This window comes from Barbus barbus, assembly GCF_936440315.1.
Source record: "Barbus barbus genome assembly, chromosome: 1".
Classification (NCBI taxonomy): domain Eukaryota; kingdom Metazoa; phylum Chordata; class Actinopteri; order Cypriniformes; family Cyprinidae; genus Barbus; species Barbus barbus.
Genome location: NC_136729.1, coordinates 29107538 through 29131888, shown reverse-complemented (window position 1 = coordinate 29131888; position 24351 = coordinate 29107538). Strand labels below are relative to the sequence as shown.

General features: G+C 39.5%; 1 protein-coding gene across 3 annotated transcripts in view; it reads right to left on the bottom strand.

Moving 5' to 3' along the window:
- LOC306868977 (zinc finger protein 536-like) overlaps positions 1–24351 on the bottom strand; it is a 184718-nt gene that overhangs the window by 102919 nt on the left and 57448 nt on the right. For all 3 annotated transcript variants that reach the window (XM_079415485.1, XM_079415486.1, XM_079415488.1), the window contains one exon: positions 22801–22915. The gene's annotated coding sequence lies outside the window, so the exon portion shown is untranslated. The remainder of the gene's footprint in view (positions 1–22800; positions 22916–24351) is intronic.

Sequence of the window (24351 nt, the reverse complement as noted above, 5' to 3'; positions counted from 1 at the left end):
TCCTCACTCAGTCCCTCGTTCTTCTTCCCCTGGCCAGCTCAACACATTCTTATCCTCCTCGCTGCCCTCTGTGACCTTGAACATGATAACGCATTCATCCTCTTTCAGAAGGGGCTGCCACGGTGACCCAGAGTCAACGGGAGAGGAGGAAAGCAAAGGGAGATAAAGGAAAGATAAGTTCATAAAACCAAGGACGTTTTAGTGAAAAACGACCTCCCGGTATCTCTCAGTCCCAAGAGATGCGAGGTAGGCACGTGGCTCTTTCGTTCGCGTGGGGAGGGATTACAAATATTCCTCCCTTCATCTGTTTTGGTTTGGTTCGAGCTGCCATGTTAACATGTTGTATGTGTTACCATTGCTCGCCATGCGCCTCGCGTGCTGATCGCCGTATGAGCGTTGCCGGGGAGGTCGTGACCTCTGTGTGCAATTTGGCTGTCAGCATCTACACAGCAGCCGGGTGAGAAGATGGGAGGTTTTTATAGTGTTTATATGGCTGGTTTACATTAAAACAGACATAAATGTACTGGTATTATAAGAAGGAAAAAAAAAAATGAATGCAATTTATCCTTCAATAAAGAACAAAGCAGACATTTTCTGTATTTATTGAATATTTATTATTTTATAATTGTTTTTACCAAAAATACATTTAAAGTTTACTTTATTCTTTATAACTTTATCTGTACGCTATGTTGATTATAAAATCTGTTAAATAAATAGCAATTGAACTACAGCATGTTGGGTACTGTTATTAATTTTTAAAATGTATATTTCCATAAAAGTATCAAGTCAGAAGTTTCCCTGCATAATTTACAGCAACAGCTGAGACAGAATTTATTTTGTTTGCAAGCAAAATGTACATTGTAACTCAACTATACCAAGATAAATTGAATAGAATCAAACCTAATCCAAAATTGTAATTGAATTACATTGAACGCTTGTGAATCAGAATTGAATTAATCTGGAAACAAATGTATCGATAAACAGCCCTAGTAACCATTGTGACACCTGTTACACTAGGTTGCATAACACGGACGTAGATCATCAGGTCTCTTTCACTTGATTGGCTGTGATGAAGCCAATCACTGAGCTCTGCCTGTCTGAAACACTTCATATATCTCTGAGAAGAGGCCACCATCATCTCTGCCTTCTGCTTAAAACACACACACACACACTCCCAAACAGAAATGCACACACAGTCACACACACACACACAAAAACGCACCCTTAACCCCTTACGGGACCTGACACCGGCACCCCGCAAACATCATCCCCATCGGTAGAGAGGTTTAATCTTTCACTCTCCGCCATTTCAGAAGACCCTGACTCTTGTTTGTGCAGCCCCCTCCCCTCGATCTTGCCTTCTCTCCCTCCTTCCCTCCTCCCTTCCTCTCCCCTCTCCATATTTTCTCTCCTGCATCTGATTAAGTTAACAATGTGGCGTTATTTGCATGCTGATTTGGCGAGGTCCCTCTCCTCCCCACTCGCTCTCACAAACACAGGGGCTGGATCGCGGTAATGTGATAGCACAGCAGCCAGCCGATGCAATCTCTACCCCTCCTCCAAACCCAGGTGTGTGCTATCCACTTCCCTCTTAATTCCCTCCATGCTCATATTTTAGTCCCTCTTTATTTTTTCTGTCGTTCTGTGCCTTGTAAGGGTTGTATTATAATCAAATCTGGTGCAAAAAAAGGTTGGAGGAGGGGTGGATATCCTGTCTTTTTTTATTAATTATAGACCGCGGCTGATGCGAATGTATTCCGAAAGCATCTTCAAAATAGGTCGGCATACAGTTTTCTATTCTTATCACATTTAAATGTCAACATGGTGCAAAGCTCTACAAATTAGTTCAGGCAGACTTCAACCCCCATTTAACATTTAAAGCTCCGCTCAGTAAACCCCCAATGTGTGATTCAAATCAGTTTACACACACATAAAAAGGAAGCGGTGCGTCTTTCAAACTTCACATTTCAATACTGATATTATTGCCAACCTTTTGCCAGAGAATAGGCTGGCAGAGAGGGGAGAAAAAAGAACCACGAGATGAAGCAACAGAAACAATGCATTAGCTTTCATGAATTATATATCTGCCTTCATTCTGAGCAGAATCGAGGATTTTCTGAGCCTATGCATATATCCTAGACAGGAATGAATAAATCACGACCGTGGGGTCATTCCTTTTTACATGCATTGAGAGCCATATCGGGATAATAATGTCCACATAAAACACTTACTGTGGCTCATTTAGAATGCAAGCGATGCAAAAATTTCTCCCAGATTCTCATATGTCAATGGAAATGTCCCGAGGAGAGCTGCTGTATCAGGACATTTATTTGTTACAGAAGATGGCAGAGGCGAATATTGAAGGACTGGACTATTTCTGATGACACCAGAATTCTGACTTGATTTCTGAGCTTAGTTTACTTGACGGCCATAGGTCTATGTCTACCACATAAAAGGAGGGTTGTATTATTAAACGCCAGAGAGGGTATTAAAACACCTTAACATGTTGTAATTCAAGCCAATTGACTCAGAAGCACAGCACGGCTACTCCTTAATCATTGGCGTCTGTTCTCGGAAGACTTCCCTACGCTAGAGCAATGATTCTGTCCCAGTGCCACGGATTGGAGCGGCCTGCCCTGTTGCTCAGTTGACTCAGCATTATAGGGCGAAGAGGCTAAGGGCCCCGGGGATGAGTTTCACACCTCTAGCTGTTTTATGCCAACGAGCGCCATGCATGACCCTGCAAGTCTGCTCCACACAGCCCTGGAGGAGCACTCACTAGGCGTGTGAGGATAGGACGTGCTCCTCACGCCTCATTACCCAAACGTCCTATCTGAGTCCCCCAGTCACCATCGGCAGAGCGGAAAAGGCTACGGACGTGCCTCCGTGGCCTCGTATACCCACTCCTTCGTTTTAGCCTAATGCTCTTCCGCTACACCAAGGGGTGCTTTGCTATCCAAAGTCCTTTGGCCAGGATTGGTGTTCATGTATGTTGTCTCAAAGCTGCCGTTACCCAGCTGTCTTTGAAACACCATCTTCTAAACCTTTATGCCTGACATGCCTGTCAGATTGGAGAGGCGCCAAACTATTGAACAAATGAGCCTACAAAAATCATTTACCTAAACCAATACCCCATTTATTCTTCCATCCGCCTCCAACTGGACATGCTGGTGCAACATCTTCACCTTTCCTCATAAAAAGAAGGCAGACTCCCTGACCAATACTCAGTCGCCCTCTTTGGCTGTAGCTGGAACAGGTCTTTTAAATGTGCTATAAAGGCTATTCGCTCTAAATGTGCTCTGGGTGTGCCTAATATGTCCGCAGCCAAATGTCAAAAGAGTTATATATCCCTTTATGCACAGAAGGGCCCTGAGGGCTTTAATTGACTATGGTGTAAAGGGAGTTGAGGAGGGGTGAAGGACCATGATGAAAATGAATACTGTTCATTATCAGACAAACAGAGCCCAATGGCGCTCCTAAAATTGGCAGGGAGCGAAGATTTCCCAATGTTAAAGCACATTTGTCCGCCGAGTAATTATCGGACTGAACTTTCCATGGCATTGTTTCAAAATTATGAAGAATTATGCATTTTTCACATTTAATGTGTGTGAGTGGCAGAGGGCTGCCAACCGAAGCCCGTGCGAGTGTGTGCGTCTAACTGATCTAATATAAGCCTACACTCTATGTAATTGAGTTAATGCAGGTATAAATGCAGGTCTGCTGCGCTAGGTTACAAAATCGAGTCCCAGCAGATTAGCTTTTAACTTTAGAGGTGTATTACTCTAAACTAGTTTATCTGCGCAATACGCCATCTCCGTAACGTCTGATTTCCAAGCCCAACGTCTGTGATATTCCCAATCTTTGCGCTGTGCTCTACGACCGCCTGGCAACTTCAAATATTTATCAAACAGAGGAGGGGAAGAGAGAGCCCTCTCCATCCTGCTACAGTCATTTACCAATTATTTTGAGTACCTGCTGACAGGTACGTGTCACAGTCAGCTACCCTTCCCCAGTCCTTCTCCTCACATGATTTACCTTTCCCCCTGCTGAGGAGGAAGCCGCCAAGCTACAGGCAGGGAGACAGAGGAAATGTGGCAGCAGAGGGCTGCTGTGGCATACAACTGAAGTTCTCATGCTTTGATTCAGGGAACGGTTGATTCGGAAGAGGAAAAAAAAACTGTCATTCTCTGCCTCTAATGCATTGACAAAGAGAGAGGAAATGTAGAGGCGAACTGACAATTGGGTCGGAATAGAAAACAAGCTCATTAAACCAGGAGAGCGATATACCAACAAAACACCTATCAAGGTCTGTCACTGTATATTCTAGCATTTGAAAAAGAAAGAAACAATATGCACACCAAGAGCGTCACATGCACTTTTGGCAGTGTTTATTTCAGTATTTCTACATTAGTGTCAAGTTGGAAAGCTGAGCATTGGGGACTTAAAATATATTTTTGTTGTAGGCAGGGCCGTAGCTGGGGTTTGCCGGGCGCCGGTGCAGGTTGTACCAGTGGGCCCTGTTTGAAATGGTTTAATTTGTATGTTTGTTCTATTTATTTACTTGTGCTATTTACACAATGTTTAATTTTTTTTTTTTAAGTTTGTAGGTGTCCAGGTACAGAAAACGAATAATTAAATGTAAAATAGCACTGCATAGTCTTCACTTTAAAAATTAAATATACAGTCAAACAAAAATTTATTCAGACACCTTCAACATTTCTCACATTATATCACAGTTCATTTGCTATAGTTTAGAAAATGGTAATAAAATGACACAAACTCAGAGTTAAACTGTGCCAGATAAAATTCAGCTTGATAATGTCAGATAACTTTGATAGAAAGGTATGTAATGGATTACATCAAGCAAAAATTCAGACAACTGTATGACAATATTTACACAACTATCAATACTTTGTTGAACAATTACCAAGCAATGCTTAATTTTGTTCAGTCTGTGAAAAGGTAGCATTAGCAATTAAAGAAAAAACACGCAAGCAAAATATGGTAAGGTCAAAGTGTCTGAATAATTTTTGGATAATCCAAATGAATAATCCCAATTTTTTTATCAATTTTACTGGTAGTCCACCACTGTATGAAGAATTATTGGGTATGATGTGTCACAGTTTACTTTATTTTGCTTTGCTCGCTTAAATGAGCTATAGTGTCCTGCACCCACTAGTAAAACAAAAAAATATGTCTGAATAATTTTTGGTTTGAATGTGGATTAATTCTTGTTACAAAGTAATTCAGTCAAGAGCAGTGAGTGATTTTCTTTCTTTCATTTTCTTGGATTAACATTAAGGACACTGACAGCAGCTAGTAAATTAGGCGCGGTCACTTTAAGAGACAATGCATCAAATATAATGATGCACATCCGATTTCTTTCTCAACTGTTTACTTTCACTTTAGACTTAACCGACAGTTTTTTCGAGGATACTCTCCAAGACGAGTATTTTGACAGAATTTTGTATGTATTTGTCGGTACAAGAGTAAGAAGCGACAAATTCGGCATTCAAGTGATTTGAGACCGCGTCTCTCTGCGCGCGCCCTGTGCACACAGAACACCGTGAGCAGGTGCTGAATTGGGCTCTTTCACATATTTTTCTGTTTGCATGTTTAAACTGCAATTTGTATTTGTTTGTTCGGGTGCAGGAGAGCTCGGTTCGGTCTTGCTGTCTGTGAGACACAGCTCTCCGCATGCGCACCGAACACGGCGAGCAAGTACTCGGTTTAGTTTTTCCGCTTCTTGTGTTTGAATGCTTTAAACTCTTATAAATGTTTAAATTGGCAAGGTTTAAAAACACGTGCAAATGATAAGCTTTCGTGACAACGCGCAGCAGAGGCCCGTCAACTGTCCTGATCGTCTTTTTTAGGCTGGCCTCAGCCAGTCGCTTGAGATCGCCCTATAATCGTCAACACCTTTCACCCCACTAGCAACGACCCTGGTTGTAGGGCTAAAAAAGCTGTTCTCTTTAAACAAGCTCTAAATCAATTATGTTTCTTGTGCTTTCATATGTATGTGCAGGACTGAGATCTCTGAGATATATATATATATACACACACTCACCGGCCACTTTATTAGGTACACCTTGCTAGTAACAGGTTGGACCCCTTTTTGCCTTCAGAACTGCCTTAATTCTTCGTGGCATAGATTCAACAAGGTGTTGGAAACATTCCTCAGAGATTTTGGTCCATATTGACATGATAGCATCACGCAGTTGCTTCAGATTTGTCGGCAGCAGATCCATGATGCGAATCTCCCGTTCCACCACATCCCAAAGGTGCTCTATTGGATTGAGATATGGTGACTGTGGAGGCCATTTGAGTAAAGTGAACTCATTGTCATGTTCAAGAATCCAGTCTGAGATGATTTGAGCTTTGTGACATGGTGCATTATCCTGCTGGAAGTAGCCATCAGAAGATGGGTACACTGTAATCATTAAGGGATAGACATTCAACAATACTCAGGTAGGCTGTAGCGTTTAAACGATGCTCAATTGGTACTAAGGGGCCCAAAGTGTGCCAATAAAATTTCCCCCACACCATTACACCACCACCACCAGCCTGAAGTGTTGAGACAAGGCAGGATGGATCCATGCTTTCATGTTCTTTACGCCAAATTCTGACCCTACCATCTGAATGTCGCAGCAGAAATCGCGACTCATCAGACCAGGCAACGTTTTTCCAAACTTCTATTGTCCAATTTTGGTGAGCCTGTGCGAATTGTAGCCTCCGTTTCCTGTTCTTAGCTGACAGGAGCGGCACCCGGTGTGGTCTTCTGCTGCTGTAGCCCATCTGCTTCAGGGTTCGACGTGTTGTGCGTTCAGATATGGTATACTGCATACCTTTGTTGTATCGAGTGGTTATTTGAGTTACTGTTGCCTTTCTATCATCTCTGACCAGTCTGCCCATTCTCCTCTGACATCAACAAGGCATTTTCGTCCACACAACTGCCGCTCACTGGATATTTTCTCTTTTTTGGACCATTCTCTGTAAACCCTAGAGATGGCTGTGCGTGAAAATCCCAGTAGATCAGCAGTTTTTGAAATACTCAGACCAGTCCGTCTGGCACCAACAACCAGTCCACGTTCAAAGTCACTTAAATCTCTTTCCTTCCCATTCTGATGCTCGGTTTGAACTTCAGCAAGTCATCTTCACCACATCTAGATGCCTAAATGCATTGAGTTGCTGCCATGTGATTGGCTGATTAGCAATTTGTGTTACCAAGGAATTGAACAGGTGTAGTGTAACTAATAAAGTGGCCGGTGAGTGTATATATACAGTATAATATATATATATATATATATATATATATATATATATATATATATATATATATATATATATACAGTATAATATATATATATATATATATATTATATATATATATATATATATATCCAAGAGTGTTGTATGTATTAGCCACAAAACACTGAAGGCACGAAGTACTGCTCTCATCAGAGCAAGGAATAAATGAACAACTCTCCAATGCGTGTGTGTGCGCGTAGACCTCCTCGAGGGGGCACTTCACAACACTATCAACATTCTCTGTGCTCCAAATTGTCTGCTTTCTGTCTTTTGAGAAGAAGCAACACTCTATGAAAAAAAAAGGTAAAAAAAAAGGAGAAGAGTAAATGAAGATAAGAGACTGGTTAAGTAGGTATTCTCTCTCTCTCTTTCCTTTTGAGTGTAAATGGCTGGATTATGACATACAGGTTTGAGATTATCAGGGGAGAGATGGTGAACAGCAGTGCATCTCAACTGGTGGGTCATGACCAAACTGGGTGGGGCGAAAGGTACGCTTCGATAATATAATGATAAATATAAATTTAAAAAATCATATAATTGTGCATATTTAGGACAAATAGTGTTATTAAACATGCTTAACAACCTTTAAAAGGGTACAAGAAAACAATTCACATGTCTTTGTTGTTGCCAAATGTCACGCATCCAATCAAACTCTACAGTATTTTGGTGAAAATGCTTCTGTCATTGGGTAGACCCTAACAATTTAGGCTCATGTCAACATAAATAGTCTGCTTGACATGCCCTTATCCTCAGAAAGAAAGAAAGACAGAAAGAAAGAAAGAAAGAAAGAAAGAAAGAAAGAAAGAAAGAAAGAAAGAAAGAAAGAAAGAAAGAAAAATAAAACATTTCCTTCACGTTCTGTACAGAGAATGATTTGCATGAAAAATTTAAATTAATTTCTAAACAATTCTGGTAATGTGCTGGGTCACCACTTCATATCTAAAGTACTTGACATCCACTTGATATCTCATCCTAAATCAGTTGATAACCACTGCCATACAAGACCCTGGGGAATGACTTGATGGAAAAGAACTCAATAGGAACATTTTATATAATACAATATATATAAAAAAGCTTTTTATATCAAATCTCATGTGGGACTGGGGGGGGGGGGGGGTTAAACTGGTTTAAATCATTCTTAACAAATAGGAGATTTGTGGTAAAAACTGGAAGTTTTCTTAAGACCCCAGGCAACCTAACCTGTGGAGTTCCTCAGGGTTCTATCTTATCTCCCGCACTCTTCTCTCTTTATTTTCTTCCTTTGGGCGCTATTTACAGAAAACACAGCATCTCTTTTCACTGTTACGCCGATGATCTACAAATTTACTTGCCTTTGACTAAGGAACATTTTTTGCCATTGATACTCTTACTGCTTGTCTTGCTGATGTCAAATCATGGCTTTCAAATAACTTTCTGTTCTTGAACCCAGATAAAACCAAAGTTATTGTTTTCAGTCCATCCGAACATGGGGCAAGTATTCAACCCAACCTCGAGAACTTAAATTCCTTTATCTCTCCCCATGTTCGGAATATGGGTGTGGTGTTTGATAATTCCTTAAAATTTGATAAATTAGTGTTGTAGTAGGTTCTAGTTTTTTCCATCTTCGTTCTCTTTCTAAAATCAAGTAATTTCTCTCAAAAAGCTCTCTAGAGGTTGCTATTCATGCCTTTATTACGTCTCGGCTGGATTATTGCAACTCCCTCTACTTTGGTATATCAAAGTCTCAAATCTCGCGGTTACAAGTAGTTCAAAATTCAGCAGCTAGATTCTTAAAGGGGTGTAAAAAGTTTGATCATGGCACTCCCCTCTTGCCATCTTTGCATTGGCTGCCAGTTCACTATCGAATTGAGTTTAAAATCTTACTACTTGTCTATAAATCACTTAACAATCAAGCACCGTCTTATTTGTCTGATTTACTCCACCCCTACACTCCTGCGAGGGGACTAAGATCAGAGGGCAAACTTCTCCTCCAGACCCCTAGATCTCGCTTAAAAACCAGGGGATCTAGAGCCTTTGAAGTGGCTGGCCCCACCCTCTGGAACAACTTACCAGTTCTCATCAGAATGGCTTCCACGTTATCTGAGTTCAAGTCATATCTCAACTCTTTCCCCGCCAGCATTTTTTTTTTTAAAGTTGCCAGCCACCGCCAGCATTTTTGATGATTTTCACCTAAATTTGACGGCCCTCAGAATATTTCCTGCTATGAATATATGAACATATTATATATATCAAAATAAAGAACCGAGCCTCTGCTTTTAATAATAAAAAAAATATTTTATTCTATCTTCATGTTTTATCACCACTTGAATGCACATAGGTTTCATCCGAAATACATTTTGGACAAAAAACTGAGAAAAATTTATTTTTATCAAAGTAGTGCATTTTCAAGCAAAATACATTCAAATGTCATATTCTTTCACCTGTAAATAATTATGTGAATAACTGAAATTGCATTCAATAAACAGAAAAGACAGACACAGACACACACACACACACACACACATTCAGATTGACGGGTTATCGGTCCATCCACGACACAACTAGAGATGTTTCTATGTCTGTAAAGGCATCTCTCTCACTGAATACTTTGGCCCGATCAGATTCAAAGTGGTCAACACATGATCTACATATATGTGTCTACATATATGATCTACATTTTCTCTCATCCTTCCATTTATGCCGAGCGTAACTCATTCAGGACATGCGCTAGGGCTTTCCATACCGTAATATACCTAGAACGAGGATTGCCGTAAAAACTCGTCTTTGGCGGGGAAGCGTTGTCTCTTAATTGACGAGATATCTCGTCAATGGCGGGGACATGTAGTAATGTGTGCTTTTGAATGGTTTTAATCTGCTTTTGTTGTTGTATTGGTCCCTGAATTGTTTAAATTTGTTTACTAACTTTCTCCTCGTTATATATTATTATTTGCTGTGCAGCAATTTGGTCGGCCTGGTCTCGTGCTTAAATGTGCTCTAGAAATAAAACTGAACTTGAAATTATCTTAGAAAAGTACAATATATATAATTATAAAAATTAAATATATAAAAATAACAGAAAGTGCTGTGAGACGAGCCAGATTTAAACTCTAATTTTCCATATGAGCTCAGTGTTAGCGCAGATATGCGAGTCACTAGGCCACAACTCTAAACCTTTATAAATCTCACTGTTATCTTTTTCAAAGTTCATACAAAAAAGGAAAATTCTGTCATTATTTGCTCACCTTCGTGTTGTTCAAAACCTGTATGTCTTGCTTTCTTCTGTGGGACACAAAATATTATATTTTGAAGAGTGATAGTAAATGTTTTCACTAAATGAATAAACAAATAATCTAATAATATTTTCTTTCATATTCTACAGAAGAAATAAAGCCATATAGGTTTACAACAACATGAGAGTGAGTAAATTATGACATAATCTTTATTGTTGAGTGAACTATCCCTGTAAAATGAATGTATGTATTCTCAGCCCCACAGTACTCTGATCCTAACAGTATAGAGTGAGAGAGAGATGCTGGCGCTCTGTGAAGCTCACTAAGACATCTCTATTATCTTTCTAGTGTGTGACTTGCAGATAGGAGGGAGATGTGTCTGCCTGCTGTGATGTTTTCTGTTTTTCTGCACTGCTAGAACCACTACGTTGTTCTAATCCCACATCCTACCAGTGACCCGGACCCACTACATTACGATCCTATCGGGCTGCGCACGATACGCCTCTAATTGAAAAAGGCCCTGCACCATGTCTAAACCTCTCCTTGCAACTCCAGCGCATGTTGTGTCTGAAAGCGGAATCGGATCTGTAAGAGGCTTACGAGCTTGTGTGCATGTCTGTGTGAGTGTGTTATGCTAAGCATGCATGTGCACGTATGTGCAATACCTTTAAAACAGAGTAGATTGATATTTGAAACAGCCAGGCAAAGGAAGGAATTAACCACCTTTACTTAGGTTTAATTACAACGAAGTCCACCTCTGTAGCAGAGAACTAAAAATACACGCAGGGTTTCCCTGTGGGACTGAAGTTAGCATGCCTTACGGCTGCTCGTACCTCAAACACACACACACGCACACACACACACACACACACACACACACACACACAGCGCAACCTAAACCTTAACACCAGAAATAAAACAGGCCATACATCCTTACAGTGTATTTTGGGATCTCAGTCTAATTCAATAAGATAATGCTACAAAAAATTATACATTAAAAAAGAAAGAAATAGAAGAAAAGAAGAAAAAAAATCAAATTTGAAAAGAGAGAGCAAAAGGCACAGGGGAATATTAGATGAATCCAGGTCTTAGGGGTGTTCCAACGAGTAAAATAAGGTTGAACCTCAATAGGATCAACATTCAGGGCAAAACTGCAATAAAAGTAGAAATGTGACAGGGAAAATGATCTGTAATTAGGACAAACAGCACTAAAAGCAAGTTCAAAGATAATTGTTTTTGGAGGGGCGTGTGACTGACTGTCAGGATTCCCAGGGTGGCCAGTTTGCTTGCGTGAAGATTGAAAGAGAGAGAGAGAGAGAGAGAGAGAGAGAAGGAAAGACTACATGATAAAAGAAAGCAAAGATGAAGGACTCTGCAGAAAAAAGGTTAAGAGGAAGGAAGAAACCCTCAACAGCAGGACAGAAAGAGAAAAAGTGAGAACTTAAACTGAGCGAGTGGGTGACGGAAAGTCACTGAAGGTAAGATCAGTCCATTTGAAAAAAATAAAATAAAAAAAAATATTAAAAAAGAGACTGTGAGAGAAAGTTAACAAAGACACCCTACCAAACAAGCACCAATCCATCATAAGACCAAGCATAAAAAACAACAAGTGTCCCAACACCCTTATCCCCACACACATCTCTATACAAAGACTGCTATTGTTATCGGTTTTCACAACACTATGGCCTTTGATGGATTCTGCAAGCTAAAGAATAGCGACACAATAGATGGCAGGGGTCAGGGTATAAAACGTATTATGAATTAGATTTTTTTATGTTTGTAAAACAGCCCAGGCCCCACGTTTCTATTAATCACCTGAGAAGGGTGTTGCGTTCCCAAGGAGTCAAGGGAGGAGGGACCTGCAGGTCGTCCTTCATAACTTTACATGTCTCTCTGTCTGCCTGTGTATCAGGAAGCTGAAAAGCAGCAGGAAATCGTGACATTGTGAAATGCTATAAATGATATAGTTTTATTTTATTTGCAAAACTGCCCAGGCATCTTTCTTTTTTCTCCCATTTCCTCCCCGTAAAATGAAGTCACACTTGGCGTGTGTGAAACATAAGCATAATTGTGCTTGAACTGACTCAGACGAGACCTAAAAATACACACAATGGCAGTGAGATGAGCAGAGACAGATAGAGAGAAAGAGGGCCACTTGTCCTTTAGCAGTGCGTGCATTCTCCCTATTTTCCCGCACATGCCAATAACACAGGAATAAACGGATGCGAGAATTAAACCTCATTGTCCGCAGATATGTCCTGCTATATTTAGTCCATGTTTTTTTGGAGGATGCTCCGGGGTCGCTTTACATAGACAAAATATGGTGTCGTCAACGCCGTATCCGTCTCTATCTGTGCATGTTTGAAAAGAAAAAAGGGCAGAAAAACAGTTCATCCGTGCAATTTTTGCAATTAAAAAAGACACAAAAATAATTATTCCGCAGCACACTCGAGCGACACATCCTGAATTCACGAAGCACGGATCACGTGTTTAATAAAAAGGTTAATCAGTTGTTAATCAGAGGATTAATAACTTGTTATTTTCTTTACAAAACCATTAATATTATGCCATAAATATTTAATGCTGATGGGTGTGTGTTTTTTCTTTTTTTCATTGGGTGGGGTGGAGTAGACTGCGAGAATTAGGAATCCACACACTAATATGCATTAATCATGCTTTGTTAAAGACAAATAAATTCCTTCATGTTTATTAATACAACCTCGGAGACAACAATACACTTTACATTATTTAGAAAGTTATTAATAAAGTATTTATCAGCAGTGCCACTACAGGACAGAGAAGATTACAAGGAAGCTAATGTACGTAAGCCCACAGTCACAGAGCCTCAGGATAAGGATTTAAACGATGATAACTTTATCACTTTAGGATGGGGTTGAGGTTGCTGAACCTGAAGTCTTACACTTTTAGGTAAAACAGGAATCCAAAACTTTGATTTGAGAAAAGGTGTTTGGTTCTCTTTTGAAAAAAAAATAAATAAATCCCTGCCAATCTGCTAATAAAAGCAAAACAAATATTGCATTTCTCTCGCTCCATTTGTTAGAACGAATATATCACATTCCCAAAATACTCATTCTCGGTTCAAATGTAATTAAATTGTGCCTTTAGTGAAAACATGCAGTGGTTGTCCAATTAGTTCTGTTTATGTCATTCAAAAAAAATAAAAATAAAAATACTGGACTTGGGCACGCCCAAGGCACTGTCGCTTCCCGGAACATAGCAACGCCTGTGTGTTCGGTAGGTTGAACATCAATGCAATAGTTTAGTTTTTGGTCTTAAGACTATTGATGGAGAGAGCAGAGTACACAAACAGTGTGGGTGTTTTGATTGAAGTGAGTTAAAAATACAATTCTATTGATTTCATCTGTGATAGTGTTTGAACAACAGGAAGTGTGAGGGGTGCATTATGATGGCACAGACTCCGTGATTGACTGATTAAAGAACTATACATGGTGTTTTGTAAAAAATAATGATGTGAGTATGTAAGGCTGGAAGTGTTTGATATAAATTGCCCTGAAACTGTTAAGTACTGTAGTTTAAGGTAAATTGCTAGGCAGAAAGATAGCTGTCAAGACGCAGGAAGATGTTTCTCAGCAGTTCCAACCCCCCCCCACTTACACACTTTCGTTTTGGCTTTGATATATTTTATAACCCTCAAGACCCCTTTAATGTGAAATTTATTCTTGTTTGAGTATCATTTTGAGCTTTAATTTTATAAACAAAAACTGAACAATACACTTTAAGAGCTGTCCTCAAAAAAAAAGCTTATGTAAATACAGATGTAATAAATAAATAAATAATCAATCTTCTTCTTTGTGGTTGTTTATTAGTATTATTATTGTTGTTGTTGTTGCTATTATTATTATTATTATTATTATTAAATGTGATTAACAGGAATAACACGATTAAAGACATGATATGTTTGAATGATGCATGAAATTATGAATAAAGAAAGTTTTGATTTAGTCAGAGGAACATTAAATAATATAAAAGATAATAATAATTATAATAATAATATAACATGCCCTTCTCATATGTGACCCTGGACCACAAAACCAGTCATAAGGGTCAATTTTTCAAAATTGAGATGTTTACATCATCAGAAAGCTGAATAAATAATATTTCCATTGATATGGTTTGTTAGGATAGGACAATATTTGGCCGAGATACATCTATTTGAAAATCTGGAATATGAGGGTGAAAAAAAATCTAAATATTGAGAAAACTGCCTTTAAAGTTGTCCAAATGAAGTTCTTAGCAATGCATATTACTAACCAGAAATTAAGTTTTAATATATTTATGGTAGGAAATTGACAAAATATCTTCATTGAACATGATATTTACTTAATATCCTAATGATTTTTGGCATAAAAGAAAAATAGATAATTTTGACCCACACAATGTATTTTTGGCAATTGCTACAAATATACCCCAGCGACTGGTTTTCTGGTCCAGGGTCACATATATAGCTCCATCTTTATACTTAAAGCCAATATGACCACAAAATGAGGGTTAAGGTTCATGCAGATCTGCAATAGGAAGGCTCTTAACACAACATGTAAGAGACCATCACTGAACTGACTTTAAAAAATAGTGTATTTTCAATCAAAGTTGGGTTGTACTTCGATCAAATAACTGAATGGATTTCTCATAAAATGCAATCCATCTAGCTGTCAATGCATCCATCCATTCTCTTAGCAATCTAGTAGTGGCCCCGTGCCGTCAAAATATAAATAAATATAAATAATGCACATCTACGTGTCTTTAATGGATGTCAGCTGTGAACGACTTGACTGAAACCTCTACAAATCTATGAGCCTGAAGCCATTGGTGAATAATTGTTGAATAAAATGTTTGCCATGCTTCACACTCTCTTTCACATTAATAAATGGAAAGCGTGGTCATGACTCCATCCAATCCACCAGCTTTTATAGAGTCCCCCGGACCAGGCGCCCAGATGGACTCCATCAGAAAAAAAAAACATCTCCACAATGCCACCATCATGCCATCCCGCATGGCATTTAAACCACCTTCACCCCATTGTCTCAAACGAACAGAAAAACCTCAGACAGAGAGAGAGCGAAGGAAGAAAGAGCGAATGAAGAAAGAGCAGGAAAAGAGCGAGTCGCTGCCAAAAAAGAAGCCTAGAGAAAGTGGGAGAGAGATCCATTTTGTGTTTCGGTTAAACACTGATTTCATCACTGGACTTAAACACATAACTTTAAAAGCGAAATCAAATATTAAAAATGACAGGCGGTATAAGTATGGTGAGTGAGCCGGGGTCACGGAGGGAGGAGGCGCGGGCGGCTTGTCAGCCACTATCTGTCAGAGTGAATTAGAAACAATCAGGGGCGACTGAAAGGGAAGGTGATTGTTATTAAGCAGCGGGGCTGCGAGCAAGCTCCCCCAGATGTGGCCATGCATATAAAAGAACAGGAAGCCAGCAGTTTAATTCAGGAAGCGCTAGCGAACACGGCCTGCACAAAGGAGGAAGGAGGAGGGGGAGGGATGAGAGCAGGAGAAAAAGGCCTTTTGTTACTAATAAGCTGGAAGTTACTTTGATAACAGGCAAGGGTTAGGCACCGGAATAAAGGCGGCCCCCCTTCCCCTACGTGAGCGCTCACTTGTTTCATCCTCAATTCATATTTTTAGGAGGACAGGCCGCACCAGTCAGTCAATATCTGTGGGGGAATATAATGGGAGTGGGGAAATAAGGGGTGAAATGTAGATAAGTTGACCTTAACAAGGGTGAGGAGAAGAGACAGCCACAGCCATATATCAATTACCCAGCTGCGATCACACTCTGATGATATGGGAGAGGATTCGGGACGGACAACCCCTCCCTCCGCCGTCCCCTGACGATCTCTGTCTTTTTTTCCTCTCTCTCTTCACCACCAGCTCGGGGAAGCTCCTCGGAGGCAGCCATCATGGCCACGGATTGTCGTCAGGGGCGACGAGGGGGAGGGAGGGGAAGTGTACAATATGTTTTTCAAAGGGAGCAGAGGCTCGATTTGAATGATAAGAAAAGACGCTAATCTGCCACGCTATGGCCTCAAAGGCACATCCACTCTGACACTCTGACCCTCCCGCCACATGGGGAAATGCACGCTCGCACAAACGCTGACCTGAAGGGGCCGAGGACTCCGTCGCACATGTCCAAACACAGCCTCCGAGTAGCTACAAACATCCAGCACATAAAACATGGCTACTTTCAGGCAACTCTGACAACAGTGACACCGGGCTGCCAACTTCTCGGCTCAGAAACATAAGAAACGGAGGACTTTGGGTAGACGGCTCACTCTGATAGTTAGCGATCGTACAACGCTCTGTTAATATATGTAAGCTTGCATCACCCTATGTGGCGGAGAGAGTCTCTAGAGAGAGCGGTTTTGTTTGTTCTCCCCAGCTTGTCAAGAGAGACTGCTATCTTCAGCTATGCAAATACTTCACCAGCCAAAAAAAAATAAAAATGAAGAGTGTCATTTGAAAAGTCTGTGTCTTTCTTTAAATGACGGCAACGCTTTGATTTTCAGCTTTCTTTGTAGTGAGAGATATCTATGGAAATTATCCCTGCCTTGAGATTTTTTTTCTTTCTTTTTTTTTGTGATCCTGTAATAGCTATAACTGTTAAATAAAAGCCATGTTTTCTTCAGAGATAGAAAAGCAGCAGATTCAGAAACATGTCAGCCATCTCTGTTTTTTAGGCATGATGTGAGGATCTGTGACTGGAGGGTTGTGGTGTTAAACATGCTATTGCTAAATATTACCTCAGGGAGTAACAGTGTATGTATATATATATAACACCTGAGAAAAGGAGAGAAAGAGAGAGGGAGAAGTGAGGGGGAGTGGAGCATGTTACAAAAATCCAGGCGAGACACATATGGACTGATAGCGAATTAGCAGAAGAGAGGAAAATTGTTAGAGAAGGATGGAGAGAATGAGAGAACAAAAGAAGGGTGGTTGCAGTGATAGTTCACCTAAAAATACAATCTTACATCCTTTACTCAATCATGTTCTGTGGAACGCAAAAGGGGAAATGTAGCAGAATATCTGAGCTGCTCTTTTCCATACAGTGAAAGCAGATGGGGACTGGAACTGTCAAGCTCCAAAAAGGAGCAAAAATGCCTAATTAAAATGTATAATTCATGCTCCATAAATGTGGTCCTTATGGCTAATGTGCTCTACTTCAAATCTTCTGAAGCTATAGAGAGCAACAGTTATCACTATTAAGTCATTCACAGTGCTTCATGGGAGTGGGTGGAATTTGCGTTTTTGCGTTTTTGTGATTGGTGGATTATTTTGGGGCAAAATCATGGATTATGTTGTTTTTCACCAGGAATTCCACTAATAAAATGGTTATTAAAGGTGCCATAGAATGCATTGATACAATATTTTAAATTGTTCTCTGATATCTACATAGAAGGTATGTGGCTTAGGTAAGGGCAAAAATTCAGCAGAAACGGTTTTACATGTCCATTACAACCCTAGGATTTCTCCCTAGAATGAAATGGTCTGTTATTACCTTATTTGGATGGGTCATGAATAATAATGTTGAGCTCTGCTGTGATTAGCTCAATGTTGAGCTCTGGTCTGATTGCACAGCAGGAAGGAAACACAGGGAAAATATATATTTCAATACTTTCTCGCGCATTTATATTGTTGGGTAATTATACTGTAAATAAAATGCGGGCATCAGGGCGCCGCTATTAATATGCTGGGCATTGAAACTGCTTTCAAATGCACGATCACTTTTTAGTTTCACTTTCACTTTCGAGATTCACGATCACACATACTCTGTTTATACTATGGAGCGGCAGTTCTTACCACATATTTTACAAGATTAGATGCTTGTCAGTGCTGCTCAGGATCTGTAAATCATTCGCCATCATCCTCAGTCATCTCTCCTTACTCTGTTTATGTGGCAAGCAGAGTTGGGTATAACGCATTACACAGTAACAGTTTCAATTTATATAATTTGATTATAGTTAATTGTGTCAATAAAATTACGTTACTTAAGTTACAGATGCAGTGTTAAAAAAATGAAGTAAAAATCATGTTTTGCAGTCAGTATGCCCTTTAATAAATCACTGGAGAATGCGAGCTAAAAGCAGACGAGTCCTACAAGATTTGAAGCAATGAAAGGTTGCCTATCAATATTTCAATGTTCCATGTTGCACTGGACATATTTTAGTCTGGCATTATAGTTTGGGAAAAGTTCAATAAGTGAATGTGTACAGGTTTATGTCACAGTAACACTAACAAAGTAAAAAAAAATAAATGACTCATCAGAATGAGATCAATCGCCGGATTAAACCGCGTCGGCATCACATTTCAAGGCTTATTCCTCACAGCGCGTCTTCTTCCAAAAACGAAAAGTAGCCGTGATGAATTTGAATCTTTCTACAGAGGTGACATGAGTCTTTACATGTTCGTGCGTCTCAAGCTTTGCGTGGATGATTATCTTATTGCGCACGATGTGCGTGGGCATGATCACATTTTATAGGTGAGCTCAGACAGGAAAAACTGTACCTCGTGTTGGTTTCATATGGATTATTTTATCAGAGAATATTTGTTTTCCACATGACTTAGGCTACTTCATTTAATAGACACTTCAAGCTTTCTTTAGATATACCGTATTTCTCATGTCATTTTTGTTCATTTTAGTGACTCATTTCAGGAAGATATTCACGGAGACTGAGAATGCTGACAGCACACCCTATTTGTTTTCTTTATTTTACAAAACCAAAAAAAAGAAAAGATTTATTGATATTGGGAGTGAATCAGGATATACAAATAACAGGCCTACTTATGTATTTTCAGTCAATATTAAATTAATGAAAGAACTATGAGTTTCTCTTTGTAGTGTATTTTTTAGGTTTGATAACTTAAAAAGTAAATTAAACTTGAAAGTAACATGAAAGTAAAGTAATTAGTAATCTGATTACTTTTTAAATGCAGTAATCAGTAATGTAATCAAATTACAATTTTAAAGAAGTAATTAGTCATTTGTAGTGGATTACTTTTTTTGTAGCAACTTACCCAACACTGGTGGTAAGAGAAATCTTATTTACTGTAATGTAACAGGCTACCGCTTGCAAGGAGCTAACCATGTCCCTTTAGTGGCTCGCGTTATTTTATTAGAACGCATTATTTGCTTTCCGTGCCTTTCTGAATACAGACACCAACCCATCCCTGCACTTCACATCCCCTGCACAGCCTGGAAGACAACATTTATTTCCATGATCTGCCATTTTCGCCGTTGTCCTCGCTTGTTTCTTCACAATACCTGCAGAACTTCTGATGGTTCGGCTGGCATAGAACATGGGTGGGTATATGCAAATGTTGAGGGTCTCACTATTAGTGATCCTGACTGTAACGTCACAGTCGGTGTTATGTTCTGATTCAACTATTTTTCAGTGGTCTTTTGGATTCACAAGATTCACATAAGAAGGCATAAACAGTGGTGTTTGAGGCTCACGGTATGTCATTTCCATGTACAGAACTCTTATTATTCAACTATGCCAAGGTAAATACAGTTTTCCATTCTATGGCACCTTTAAGAAATAAAGTAAAAATAAAGTCGATGGCTTCAAAAATCATATACTATTGATTAACTTCCTTGTAGCTCACAATAGGTCTGTCTTTAAAGGTTATCATTAACAACAAATTTCCTTATGGAGAAAATGAATGGGATTTTACCTTCCACACCCCTAATGCTTCATTCTATAAATACTCTATAGCTTTCTGTGAAGAACAGACTGAAAATCTTTCTTGACAGCTGTGGTCACTTTGCGCTCTACAGAAGAAAGAGTGTCATATTCAAGATTCAAGATTCAAGATTTTTTATTCGTCACATACACAATTATACAGAGTATAACCAGCAGTGAAATGTAAGTATGTGTTTCATATGTGTTTCAAAATATGTGTATCAAATGTGTTTCAAAAAACACGAGGGTAAGTTATTCATTTTGGGTGACTGTTCCTTTAAGGTAAAAGCAGCAAGATTGTGAGATTGATAAAGTTACAATGAAGAGAGAGAGATGGTCCATGTAGTCCTATCGTCTCTTCTCCTCTCAGGACATGTCTTAGATTTCAGTGTGATTAGATAGTCAGGGATAGAGAGATGTTCTGAGGGAGTATTAGTAATTAATCACTACTGAAGCTGGGATTTCCACTCTCACTGTCTCGTCTACACACACACAGACACACGTTCCTTTAACCATTCAACAAAACACAAAGAGAAGGAAAAAACACCAGAAAACAAAATAAATAGAAATAAAAATAACAAAACAATACAACAAAAAAGCATTAAGCAGAGGCTTAAGAGGCAAACGGTTCTCTTTGTGTCATGTGCTAATTATTACCGTGCCCATAATGGGCTCCAGTCTCCTCCATAGACGATGTCTTAACACCTATCATTACTGAATGAAAGGGTGACCATTAAAAAAAAAAAAAAACAGCGGCCTCCGCTTACAGCTCTCCTACCACCCCTTCACAATCTTTTTTTCTATTTTAATTTTTTTTATTTTCTGTACTATGAATAAATGTAGTCTGTCCCGGACATGAAAATGTCAAATACCTAAAATACACCTAGGCTAAATAGCATATTAATTTTTAATGCTCCTTCATCCTATGCTGCTATTCTCATATCTAGTATGTCTGCCAACAGCTGTTGCAGGCTCTCTCATAGGGGGATTTATAATCTATCTAAAAGTGTGCTGGAGCATTGTTCAGGAGGAGGAGGAGGAGGAGGAGGAGGATACTTTTTACTCATAGGCTGCTTTTACCTCTTATTTTCCCTTAAAAAAAAATTAAAAATGTAAATCATTACTGCATCTTTTCATTTTTTATTTTGATTTAAAGATCACACTTGTAATTTTTTAATTATCCAAATATGCAAAGTGCAATAAAATGCATGAAGATTTTAATCATGCTTTTTAGCCCAGTGATTATTTCTCAGGCTGGTTTTATTATTTAAAGTTTATGTATTCTGTTTTCCTTAAAACCAAGGCTTGTAAGCTTTCACAATAAATCTGCCATTAATTAAGCAAAGTTAAACAGTAAAACAATGTGAAAATTCAATCCATGAAAAATTCAAAATACTTTAAGGTAACATACAAAATGTCCAACAATTATTCTGGACTACATGTATTTTAAATAATAAACTGAATAGATTTACACAATTTAAAGCATTTAAAACTTACCCTGTCCTGACCTATATGAGAACTGAGAACACATCAATCTTCAGTTAAAATACTGTCACTTTATAGCTGACTCTAGTCTGAATATAGCCTACACTACCATTCAGAATTTTAAGATGATTGTTTTCATGTTTTTGAAAGAAGTCTCTTATTTGAAAAAATAAAAATACAGTAAAAACAGTAGTTTATTGAAATATTATTACAATGAAATGAAATGTAGTTTATTCCTGTGATGGCAAAGCTGAATGTTCAGCAGTCTTCAGTGTCACATGATCCTTCAGAAATCATTCTAATATGGTGTTCTTGTGCTGCTTAATATTTGTGGAAACTGTAATACACTTGTTCAGGATTCTTTGATGAATAGAAAGTTCAAACGCATTTAAGTGAAATATTTTGTAAATGTCTTCTTCTCTGTCACTTATCAAATATAATGTGTCCTGAATAAAAGTACTAATATTATTTTAAAAAGTAGTGTAGTTAATTAATTTTGTAATAAATTTGGATAATAAAATGTATAATAATAATAAGATGTAATGAAACTGACATACAAACTACTGCTAGAGAAGACACACATGTAATCAGATTTTGTCTCAAAATACTAGTTCTAGTCTCCTCTACCTACTGTGTTATATATATTTTATATGTATTGAGACCTTTAAAAAGAAAATTCATGGTGGCCACATATGAAAAATGCCACTGAAAAGGCTTGAACCAGATAAAAGAGCAAATTGGAGAAGAAATTGCTCTAAATTGGGCTTTTATATGTCATTTAGGTGTTCAGCTTAAAGACACATCGCAGGAGAAGATTACAACCGTTCAGCACAAAACATGCCACTTCAAATGGACTGTCTGTTAGGGATCAGTCTCTAGGATCAGTTAATCTCATCCTGACACTGATGATTTGAGATCAGCGGGTAAGTGAGCATGCTTCATGTCTTATCTAAGGGCTGTTCAAGCGCGCAGATCTGGGATCAGTGAGCTAAACCTACATCCCGTATCTGGTCCAGGGGCAGTGTCGCGTTACAACTACTGAGGGAAGGGCCGTGAGGTGAACGTTGGCTTACCTGATCACTCTAACTGCATACTGGTCCGGGGCCCGTCAGGTTGAAGAGACCGTGACTCACCCCGCCACTGAGTCTGTACGGCAACAAGCGATGATAGCGGCGATGAGTCTTCACTCTGTCAGCAAGAAAGAAAGAGAGAGAGAGAGAGAGAGAGAGAGAGAGAGGGGATGTCAGGCCAAATGTAACAAATTCACTGAATCACAGCGGTGGCGCAGAGGTCAAGGAAAAGCAGCCGAAAAAGGTTAAAGATGAAATCAAAGCCGTGGCTCAGAGCGCCGCTGAAAATCTATCCCAGCGAGGCAAGGCCATCGCTGACGCGCTCGGCAGACAAGAAGCTAAATACTGCACGCCACTCTGGGATCTTTCATTTTCAGCCGATCAATAAGGACTTATATTTATCAGGATTCCAAGCAGCTGCCACATCTGACAACCTCCACTTCATTTTCGCACTGCGCCCTCCCTCCCTCCCTCTTTCTCTCTAGCCATCCATCGTCCAGCCCGTCTTCAGTGGCCTCGTGCTAAATCGGGACCTATCGACCGCCAAAGCGAAACGGGGGGCCTCCGGTGCAGCTCCAGCCCTCACGTACAGCCACGTCCCCCTACTAATATTGGGTTAAGAAGCGTGCGTTTTGTCATTAGCCTGTTGGCTCGGGCCCATCTCCCTGCTCTCTTTGTTCCGTGGCACGCCATTGAAGCCTGCCAAGAAAATGGCGGCATAAAACGCGAACACTTCACCACTACGTTTCCTCTGTGCAAGTTTATCTTCGAAAACGCAGATATATTTAGAGAGGAAAAGCAGAGGGAAAAGAAGAAACTCTCCAATTTAAATCATTCACAGAAGCAGAAGATTTGCTGAGAGGGCGGAGAAGGCCGAGTTAAAATAGCTCAATCTCTAATCATCTGTACGACAATATTTGCTGTGAGGCATTCTAAATAGATTATCGCTGGTCCATCTGCCTCATCACTGATTTATAAGGCGTTAAGCTGCTTTCCAAAGGCAAGGACTTCCTTTGCAGCTACAGTGGAAGGATTCTTGTTCGAATCAGGGCCAATGGCAGCTAAACAAGCCCGCAGCTCGCAGTAAAGGAGTTTCTGCTTTCAGCGAGTGAGAGAGGGAGAGGAAATAAAAATAGGACGGCACTATCCGGTTTGGAGTCGCCACATGAAGCGGTTTGAATCCAAAAATTTTCTATCTTGATTTTTTTTTTACAAAGAGACAGGGAGGAGGGGAGGAAGTGAAAAACACACACACAAACATACACACACAAAACAAGGGACATCATTAACATATGAATACTGTATGCAAATGGTTAGAAGAGAGCAGATGTTGGCGCATTTAATTGACCTATATGTGAATTGCATCCAAACCTTCTACACAGAGTATGCTGAGTGTAACACTGGATGCCCGGCACTGGCTTCCTTACACAACACAAACAGAGAGGAAATGAGAGGAGGGAGTGTGCTTGAGAGACAGAGAGAGTGAGAGAGAGGGGACGGAAAGAAGAGAGATAGAGATGTGTAAAGTGAGGCAGAGACAGATGAAGACAAAGA